The 10,007-nt window shown below is 50.3% G+C and overlaps 1 long non-coding RNA gene across 2 annotated transcripts; it reads left to right on the top strand.

The window, feature by feature from the left end:
* Positions 1-5,329: 5,329 nt before the first annotated feature.
* LOC125537517 (uncharacterized) lies at positions 5,330-8,748 on the top strand. 2 transcript variants are annotated; one of them, XR_015616577.1, is made up of 4 exons: positions 5,331-6,354; positions 6,464-6,545; positions 6,655-6,734; positions 8,475-8,748. It is a non-coding gene; the product is annotated as an uncharacterized LOC125537517 (long non-coding RNA). The 2 variants fall into 2 exon arrangements; XR_007295966.2 differs by having other exon boundaries at positions 5,330-6,354; positions 6,655-8,748.
* Positions 8,749-10,007: the final 1,259 nt, after the last annotated feature.

Raw genomic sequence — 10,007 nt, 5'->3', positions numbered from 1 at the left:
TTGTGTCGTCTGCCTCGCGAGGCTTGGCCCCTCGCGGGGGTTTTGAGTCTTTGCTGGTGAAGATGGGCCGTACGGGCCCGCTCGTAGAGCCACGCCGTGGGCCGCAGGCAGGCAAGTCTGGGGACCCCCGTTCCTAGAACGCCGACACCGGAGGCTCAGGAGCCCTTGGTCTCCCAAGCCCTGGCGACGACGTCGCCTCCTCCTCCTGCTGCGCCATTACTCCCAGGTTCTTCTGCCTCTTCAGCTGTCTTGGAGCATGCCCTTTCAGAGATGACTCAGCTGCTGGAAGATCTCCTGGGCGCGGATTCGTGCCTGGTAGCCGGGCGCCCAGAGCTGGCCTCCGGCTGGCTTCAGTCTGACACAGCAGTCCGAGCGACACTGAGCCAGGCCGCGACGACCTCCGAGAAGGAGAAGCGGGCCGTCGCTCAAGCTGCGGCCGATCGCGAGGCGGCGCTGAAGGACGCCGATGCTGCCCACGACCGCTGCCGGACGCTGGAGGACGAGCTGAAGAGTCTGCGTGATGAGCGCGCTGAAGAAGCTCGCGGCCGCCAGGCGAAGGAGGAGGAGATGAGGGCCCGGGAGGACGCCATCAAGAACCGTGACGTCGCTCTATGAGAGTTGGCGAAGGCGCAGGCCACTGAACGCAGCCGGCTGGAGGAGCTGGAGCGAAAGGTGGAGGAGAAGGGGGTCGACCTTGACGCCAAGGCGAAGGTTCTGGCCGAGGACCGTGGGACCTTCATGCTTCTGGAGAAGAGGTCTCGCGAGGCCCTGAAGTCACTCTATGAGAAGGGCTTGGAGAAGCCGTTGGCCACCAATGAGGACGGCCCCGCCCAGTTGCTTCCCTACTTGGTCGAGGCGCTTGAAGAAGTCGTGCGCGGCATCGGCCCCATGGCAGAGGCAGAGACTCGTGTCCTTTCCTCAGCCGCGCTGACGCGCGTTTTCAGCCACCTCTATTTTCCTGATCCTGCCGCCTGCCTTGACGAGCTGCTAGAGCCCGTGGCCGATGAACACTGCTCAGCTGCCGCCGCAGCCGTAAAAGGTCAGGTGGAAGCCCTGCTGGAGAAGAACCTCGCCAAATGTCGGATGTCGGGTTCCGACAAAACCCTCAAGCTTCGAACACTGGGGTGCGCGCGGAGATCTCCCCCTACCGATCCACGTCCTAGCTTCGCTAAGATCTCACGGACTAACTCAACGAACTCGCAACACAAATGACACAAGATTTATACTGGTTCGGGCCACCGTTGTGGTGTAATACCCTACTCCAGTGCGGTGGTGGATTGCCTCTTGGGCTGAGGATGGACAGTACAAGGGGAAGAACAACCTCCTGAGGTAAGGTGTTCTTGTGGTAGGTGAGTGTGAGGATGAGCTGAGTGAGTTCCCGACCCCTTTTCTCTTACTGTGGTGGCTAATCCTATTTATAGAGGCCCTGATCCTCGCCCCAAATATTGAGCGGGAATGGAGCCAACAACGGCCAATTTGAAGGGGGACAACTAGTACAACTTATCTTGACAAAAGCAGTCTTCGCCTGCAAAAGGCTCTGGTGGTGACGCCGCCTTGGGCTCCATAGTGACCTCCGTCTTACCGTCATGTTGGTCTTGGTCTCGTTGCACTGATATGGAAACCTTTGCTTGACGCCTCGGTACTCCGCGTCCGCGCTTGTTTCCTTAGCACCAAAGAGGAAAGAAGAACACTGCGCGCTGGCGCCCGCCTGACCTTGGTCGTCATGGCTCACGTCATCGGAACCTCGCGAGGTTTGCCTGGCCTTAATCTCTCCACCCCTCGCGAGCCGGCCGGGTGAAGCTGCTCCTGAGGAGGTCTTGTGATGTCCGCCTCGCGAGGCTTGGCCGAGGGTCTTGAGTGCTTGTTGGTGATGATGGCCCGTACCGGCCCGCTCGCAAAACCACGCCGTGGGCCGCAGGCAGGCAAGTCTAGGGACCCCCGTTCCCAGAACGCCGACAAATGCCCCTCGCCGCACACCCATGAGAGAGGAACAACCCTCCGCCACCGCCGGCCAACGCAGGGGCTTAGCCCAGCGCCAACCCCAGGCGGCAACGGAGGGGAAGGAGGGAGATCGAGGGGACCGCTGGCGGCTGGGCTGTCGCCTCCTTTATACGAGTAACACTAGAGCTACATAAAAGTAATTACGTGATTAACGTAATGAGCAACATGGAGGATTATGATTGGGGGTAAGGGAAGGAAGGGGCCCGTAACTGTCGGTGGATGTAGTATTTTTGCCTTTATATTCATATGGAGCACGGATGGCGATCGCCCATATGACAAGTGCTAGAGTTGCTGCAAGCTAGCTAGTACTCCCTCTGTCCTATAATATAAAAATATTTTTGATACTATATTAGTGTTAAAAACATTCTTTTATGTGGGACGAAGGGAGTAGTATATATGAATGCAAGTATGAATGTTTATGCCCCGACCACCAACTATATATGTAGCTTGCGTTTAGGAACATTGAGATTATACATGATGGCGGTACTTGACTTGACGCCTGTCTCTCGTTACTTTTGCTTGGTTGCTTGTACTAGTAGGTAAAGTGTCAAGACAATTGTCCAAGACCTACCGTGTCACCTTTTTGACTGCATGTACCGATCGCATGTATAAACTCTGTCTCACCGCAAGACTAGCTAGCAAACAGCCTACCCGGCAAATGTAATTTGAAGAGAAAAAACGACCGCACTTTACTTGAAGTGAAATTCATGTTGACATCAAAACAGAAAGAGTAGAATACCAACATGTCTACAGTACCGATCCGATGGCAGATTGCTTACCGGTGACCTACTACATAGAGTAACGTACGTGTGGCCTACGTTGCTTGCTCTGTGCGTCTATCCCTGTCCCTCGTGAGGGCTGGGCCCCGGAGGCACCGGTACCACTCATCATCTGATCTCTAGCTACCTGCCATGTACTGTACATTTCGTTTTTTATTTTAGAAAATGTTTGTTTTTCTTCCTCCACCTGTCATCTGATCTCTAGCTACCTGCCATGTACTGTACATTTCGTTTTTTATTTTAGAAAATGTTTGTTTTTCTTCCTCCACCTGTTAGATATTGTCCAGTTGAGGGCATCTCCAACGCTCACAAACTGAACATCATATTAGTCCACGGACAGGAAATCAGTCCACAGACATGAATGAGGGAGCAGATCACCCAATGCTAATCACTATACGTTTGTCAATAAAAGACAATTTGAAATTCAAATACGTCCGATCTATAGCGCGCGCCCAATCAGATTGGCGTCGGATCACTTCATCGGTTGATCACGACAAATAAAGGCAAGTATGCTTAGTTTTTTTACTTGCCTTATCACAAAAGAATAACAATACGGCAGTCCGTGCATTTTGCCCTGCCGGACCGTCAATCCGAGGCTCCACGCTCAATGTGTTGTTGTCGGCATGTGGGCCGCCTCGGCCTCGGCATCCACCCCCTTCTCCCCCCTTCTCCGCCCTCTCCAGCTCAACGTCTTAAAACGAACGGCTTGCACAATCATTCTTGTGTCATCATCCAGTTCCACCACCTTCAAGGTGAGCATCTTTGCATCCTCCGAAGCGGTTGTGATTTCCACCTTGACGTAGGCCTCATCCCTCTTAGTCAAGATGTCTTCGAACCTCTCCGTCATCTTGGCCACCACACCTTCTCGCTTCGCCTTCCCCTCCTCCCATTTTTCTCTCGAAACCCTCTTCTAACCTTGTTGGGCGGTTCATTTGTTTGGTCGGTTGGGTCACTGGTTTCTTATTCGGTGCATTGGGCGACGGCCTTGGCAATGTATAGGTTCCACTTGGGTTGTCCATTCAAGTTCAACCAACAATGCATAACAGTAAAGTTTTTCTTTTCCAGCTTCTTGAACACACTACACGCACGAGAAGGATGCAAAATAAAACATTGTCAACAATGCATATCCGACTGCAAATGATCTAGATAACAATGCATACATATCTGGTACAAAAACTATGCTTATCCGACTAGAAATGATGTAACAGCTTGGATTTTTGCCATTTCCTTTTTCCTTTGATTTTCTGGGATTCCCTGTTTTGATTTGCTTTTCCATGGCTATGAGGGTCTGAAACTTGGGAAGATCATGTCTTCCTAGGTTTTCTAGTGGCTTGTCACCCTCATCATCATCTCAAGATCATCTCATTTCCATCCTTGACCTAACCCAAAATTCTTTTGTTGGTAATATTCCTTTTCTGATAAAGGAATAACCCTTTAAACCCTAGGTTGTGAAGAAACCTATATTTTTGTCACTCCGAAAATTCTCAAATAATTCTCATAAATTGTTTGGGTCATATCTTCCTCAAATATGGAAAAATATTTCATTTCCATATTCAAAAATAATCCTCAAACAATCCTTTTCCTATTCTGTCCTGAATGGCACTTTGCAAAGGAAGTGATATTTTTCTTTTCCCAATTGACCTCAAACTCCTTGGACACCTTTTCCTGTCCATATAATTGCCACATGCCAAAGTTAAACTTTATTTGACTAGCCAATCTTTCTCAGTGATTTTTCAAAGTTTCTGTCAAACAGAAGCCTATGTGAAGGAAGAACTAGCTAGGAGCATTCACATGAGTTGAAATTTGGCATGACTCTTCATGTGCTCATATAATTAGCCTCCTCCAAAGTTCAGCTCCATCCCTTGATCTATTTGAGCACATGACCAAATCTTTGATTCTGGCAATATTTTCAGGTTGTGAAGCAAGTGCAATTTATATTCTTCATTAATTCTGAGAAAATACCAGAGTGTTCTCCTACCCAAATAACTGCTCTCCACCAAATTTGGCACCTGTTCACCTAGCCAATAATTCTCCAAAATTCTTGCAAGATTCTGGTCAGTAAAGATAGCTGTGAAGTCAGTACCATTTTGGTGAATCCAATTGGTATGAAACTTATACAACATATTTATATGATCAAATCATGAAGCATTGCCAAATTTGAGATCAGATTTATACTCCATGTGAGTGCATCATCCAAATCTCAGTTCTAACCAGATTTAGCAGTTGCAAAGCAACTCCATTAATCCTTGATCCAAATCTTCTCAAAATTACCAGGGTGAAAGTTCTTTTTACCCTAAACCTCGCAGCCAAACTCTATGGCTCCAAAACCCTTCCTGTTGATCACTAGTGCTCACACAAGTTTACTGTAGTAAACTTCAGAGCCTGCTTACCATTCAACCGGAGCTCTTTTCACCAATCTACCACCGCAGTTACAACCTACTTTGGAAGGACTATCAGCTAGACAACGTTTTGGGTGCTGTTGAGCATTGAATGCCCTCGTTCACATGATGACCACGACAATGGTGTGCCTGTGCACGCGCTCTGTGTGCAGTGGCCGCGTCCAGTAGCCGTTTGTGCTTCGGCACCTCCCCCTCTCGTTGTCTTCGCGCCCGTAAGTGTGTCTAACCGTTTTACCTCATCGTCGCCACCCCCTGGACAGCTCACCCCCACCGTCCGCTTCCTCATCGATGCTCGCCGTCGAGCGCCCATGGGCACACTGTGGCCGACCGCGCCATAATGGCGTTCGGCCGCGTCTCTCCTGCGCTCCCTTGGCCGCCTCTTCCCCATGAGCTCTCCCTCCTGTTCCCTCTCGCCGCCTTCCCCCCGAGCTCATGCGCGTGGGCACGCGTCCGCGGCGCCGGACACGCGTCCGTGGCGATGACAGCTCGGCACCTTGCCGCGTGCCTATAAATGGCCTTTCCCGAGCTCTTTTAGCACAACACCAGCCTCACCCCACTCCAGCAAGCCTCCCTGACCTTTTCCCCGAGCTCGAGCAGCTCTCCTCGACCCCCATCGCCGCCATGGCCGCCGCTCTGCTCGGCTCAAATTTGAGCATGGCAGCACTCCTCCCCTCCCCTTTCCACCACAAGTAGATCCTCCAGATCATACCGAACCTCCCCGTCTTATCCATTTCTCCCCGGAGCCAGCGTGGCCGCGCGCCACCGAAGTAGTCTGCCGCCGTGGTTCTCTGCATCCATGGCGCGTCATCGTTCCACACCTCTCCGGCGTGCGTGTGGCCACTGGATGGATGCGTCTCGTCTCCCTGACCATCCCGGTGGCCGGTGCGCCGCCGGAGGTGGCCTGTGGCGCCGGAGCCCGTCACCGGTGACGCGCCCTCCCCTGCCTCCTCTGTCCCGTGCGGGAGCAGGGCGAGGAAGAAGAAGACAGAGGCCAGGCGGGCCCTCTTCTCCTTGCGGGCCCTGCCTGGCAGCCTCAGCGCGTTGACCCCAGGTGCCAGCATGGATAAGTGACACACCCCGGTCCCACCTCAGCCGACTGGATTAAGTGGAGGCGTACTCGGGCAAGTACGTTTTCATCTTCGGGAAAGCGCATTTTCCCTCTGCTTCAGCTCAAAGTACGCTTCCTTTTACTGAAAGCGTATTTCCTCTCTGTTTCAGCCCAAAATGCGTTTTCTTAAACAGAAAGCGTATTTCTAACTTTGCGCTTCTGCCTTATCCACTCAGGGTCTTGTTTGTGATGATATTTTTATAGAAAAGTCCCTGAACTTCAACCCTTCATATGTTTTTAACCACAACTCCAAATGAGGTGAATCCAAAGCCCACTTTTTCGTCTCGTCGAGCCCGTTCTATTGGTTACATTTTCACTATGGTTTGACACTATGAAAATGACCTTTTTTCCCTTCCCCGTAAAACAGCCCCTCCGAGAGAGAACTGTTTCCGGCAAATCTTTCTGCGGCTTCACCGCACTTCTCCCCGGTGCCTTCTTCATCCCCAGGCAAGCCACAATACCCACTAGCATGGTAGTGATGCAGTATCCATGGTTTTCAACTTGAATATTTATTAAGTGTTTGATTGCTTAAAATATGGTTATAGTTGTTTCGGTAATGCTTATGGGTTCATGCTTACTTACTTGCTATGTTGTTATGCACTTGGTTGTCATACCCTGCTAGTTGCTAGTATTCTTTATGCTTATGCTTGCTAGTAGTATATGTTGATAGCGGTGACGGTCTTCGGTGCATGACTGCCGTCTGTCCCGAGTACTGGTGTTATGCATGTTCCGTTGCATCCAATTGGTTAAATGATTGCATGGTAGCTTTATTGATACGTCTTGCATGATATTTATTGTTGATGGTAGTGGTCATGCTAGGTTTCAATGAGTAGTATGTACTTATGAGGTTCATGCTAGTCAGTATGCCATGTTTAGTTGGATATAATTTATTGTTGATATGGTGGATAGTTATGTGGTTCTCTCATGATTATGTTGATATCATGCTCATGCATTGTAATTGCATCATGTTATTTTATTATGGCTCAGCATATTCCATTCAAGTTTAACCGGATTAAATTGAACTTGAACAACTGTTGGCTGAGTCATGGTGCCACCATATCGAAACTGACATGTGCAACCACACTTACCTTTATGGGAAGGTCCTAACTGGGTCTATTGTCGTGCCTCTCGTCAGTGCCTCCAACGAGGGAAGGTTACGGGCGCGCGCTACCCTGATCAGGTAGCCGGACATAACCTTGTGTCCCCATTGTTGTTGAGTATGGATCCTCGTCCCCGTTTGGGACCGTTTCGTCACGACGGTGGCCGTTGGTGCCTTTGGTAGGCACAGGGCCACCCAGGACCTAGCCCAAAGGGGAGTTGGTTGGAGTGGCCGGGAGAGTGTCATGGCAGTAGATTGGTTCTGTCGGAACGCCGTGTCCATACGTATGGGAGTGCGAGACCATGGGTTTCGTAGTGTGGGTACAGTGCACTACCTCTGCAGAGTGTATACTAAATCTATCGATAGCCGCACCCGCGGATAAGGGCCCAGTTCGTGGCGGTCCCACCATGAGTCAACAGTATTAATAATAACTTGATTAATGACAACCCCGGTTCAGTGATGAAATAAGTTGGTTGTGATCGCTGGAAGGATCACCGTTTGAGATAAGTTGGTTGTGATCGCCGGAAGGATCACCGTTTGAGATAAGTTGGTTGTGATCGCCGGAAGGATCACCGTTTGAGATAAGTTGGTTGTGCTCACCGGAAGGATCACTGTTTGAGATAAATTGGTTGTGATCGCCGGAATGATCACCGTGGTATCGAGGATACCGAGTTGTTGGATATTTGTGATGTTGTCTGAGAATCATGGGTAAAGATCAAGATCCTTGTGGTCATTTGGTGATTACTATGGTATTGTTTATACCAAGCTTGATTTGATCCTGAGATGGTCGTGTGATGACCGAGGTTGGTAAGTGATGCATGTGCTGGTTACGAGGTAACTCGAGTAGAATAAATGGTGCATGTAGTGTCATGATGTTGCATGCTAGTATCATCAGATTTATATGTTGTTGCCATGATCATATTGTTCTAGCAGTATTATGTTCATGTTGTTCATGCCATGTTATTCTGATGATCTCATGACAATTCCTGCTTAACCTGTAATTTCCATGTTGTTGTTTGTCTTGAATGCTTCTGATTATTGTGAGCTTGCAAGTACATTCAATGTACTGACCTGGCGTGTCATGCCAGCTTGTAGGTCGTGCCTGGATTGCTTGCTTGTTTGGTGCTGTTCCTGTGTTCGCGAGCTAGGATAAACATTCCAGCCAGAGTCCCTGTGGATTGGAGTCCTTCACCACCGTTGTCGTTGTTCTGCTGCTAGAAGTTTTTCCACTGCTTCGAGTTGTTCTGCTGCTTGCATAGAGCAACTGAGGATGGCGTAGTGTCACCGTGCCGATGTTATTCATTGTAATATCGGAGACCTTGTATTCATATCTGTGTAATAATAGAAAGCTGGTTTGTTCTATGCTAAGCTGTGCCGTATTCCAGAAGACTTCTCCTCGATCTCTGGGCTGGAATACGGGGCGTTCCTGTTTCTCTGAGCCGGGGTGCCACAAATGATCTACACAACAATGCATATCCGACAAGTGATGTACACATATTAACCACTTTCTTGCTCAATGATTTGCGCACCACTAGGCCACCACGCGATGAGTTGCCTCAAGTGGCCGCAATACTTCAACACTGCCTCTTAGATGGTGTACCATCGATGGTTGAGGGACTTTGATTCACGGTTGCGGATGACCGCATCGGAGTAGGGTGCGAAATGTCTGTGTTCATCGAACCAAGTGTGAATGTTGGTCCAAAAGGTTGTGCCCTTTTGCTCAGTGCCATGGATCAGATCGAGGCTAGTAGCCAACCGTGCATCGCACAACAGCTCGTCCTCCCGCATGTTGAAGCTTCCTCCTCTGCGCATCTTCTTTGAATCTCCACCGAAATCATTCGGATCATCGTCGTCCTCCACCTCCTGTTCGGTGTCCCAATCATGTTGTTGTGTGTCTGCACCCATCTGGGTGTAGTCCTACTGTGTGCCCGACTGGGTGTAGGTGTTTGACTAGGTGTACTGTTGCGTGCCCGGCTGGTTGTAGCTGCCAGACTGGGTGGGCTTTGAGTCATCCACCTGCCCGTCCTAATAGGAACCTCCTTCTCCACCTCCCTCTTGGATGATCTCATACATCTCCCCGTCTACGTCATTGTACGCCGGCTCTCCCGCTTTAGGCATACCAGCGAACAGTGTGCGGACACCCATCTGCTCCACGCCCGTCGTCCACGTATGGACAAGCGGCGACGATGAACACCCAGAGAAAAGCAGCAGCGCCGCGTTAATGTTGATGATGAACAACACGGCGGGGGATGCTAGGGACTCCCTACCCAGGTGCTAGGTAGCATACTGGTATGGAGTGTTGTAATGCTCTGGCCATGGCGACGTCTACACGGTCGGCGAGGATCCATGGCCCGAGCCCCAACCTCCATCATGTAGGTCCTCCGGTGGCTTTCAGTTTCTTAATTTTTTTCCTCCTTTGCGGCCTTCGCTTTGACGCGATGATTTAGCCATGTTGCCATGTTGGTCTTCTAGGTGAGCATGATGCTCGGATCCTCCACCACCTTTGTCTCTGACGAGGTCTCCTTCGGGTCCATGGGTCGGCGGTGAGAGGCAAGAAGAGAGTAGGGGAAAGGGTGGGAATTTGGTTGAGAGTTGCAGGATGGAAGAAGAGAGTGGGGGAT

This window comes from Triticum urartu, chromosome 2A (genome assembly GCF_056163025.1).
Source record: "Triticum urartu cultivar PI428250 chromosome 2A, HENAU_Tu73, whole genome shotgun sequence".
Classification (NCBI taxonomy): Eukaryota; Viridiplantae; Streptophyta; class Magnoliopsida; order Poales; family Poaceae; genus Triticum; species Triticum urartu.
This window is presented reverse-complemented; position numbering and strand designations above follow the sequence as displayed.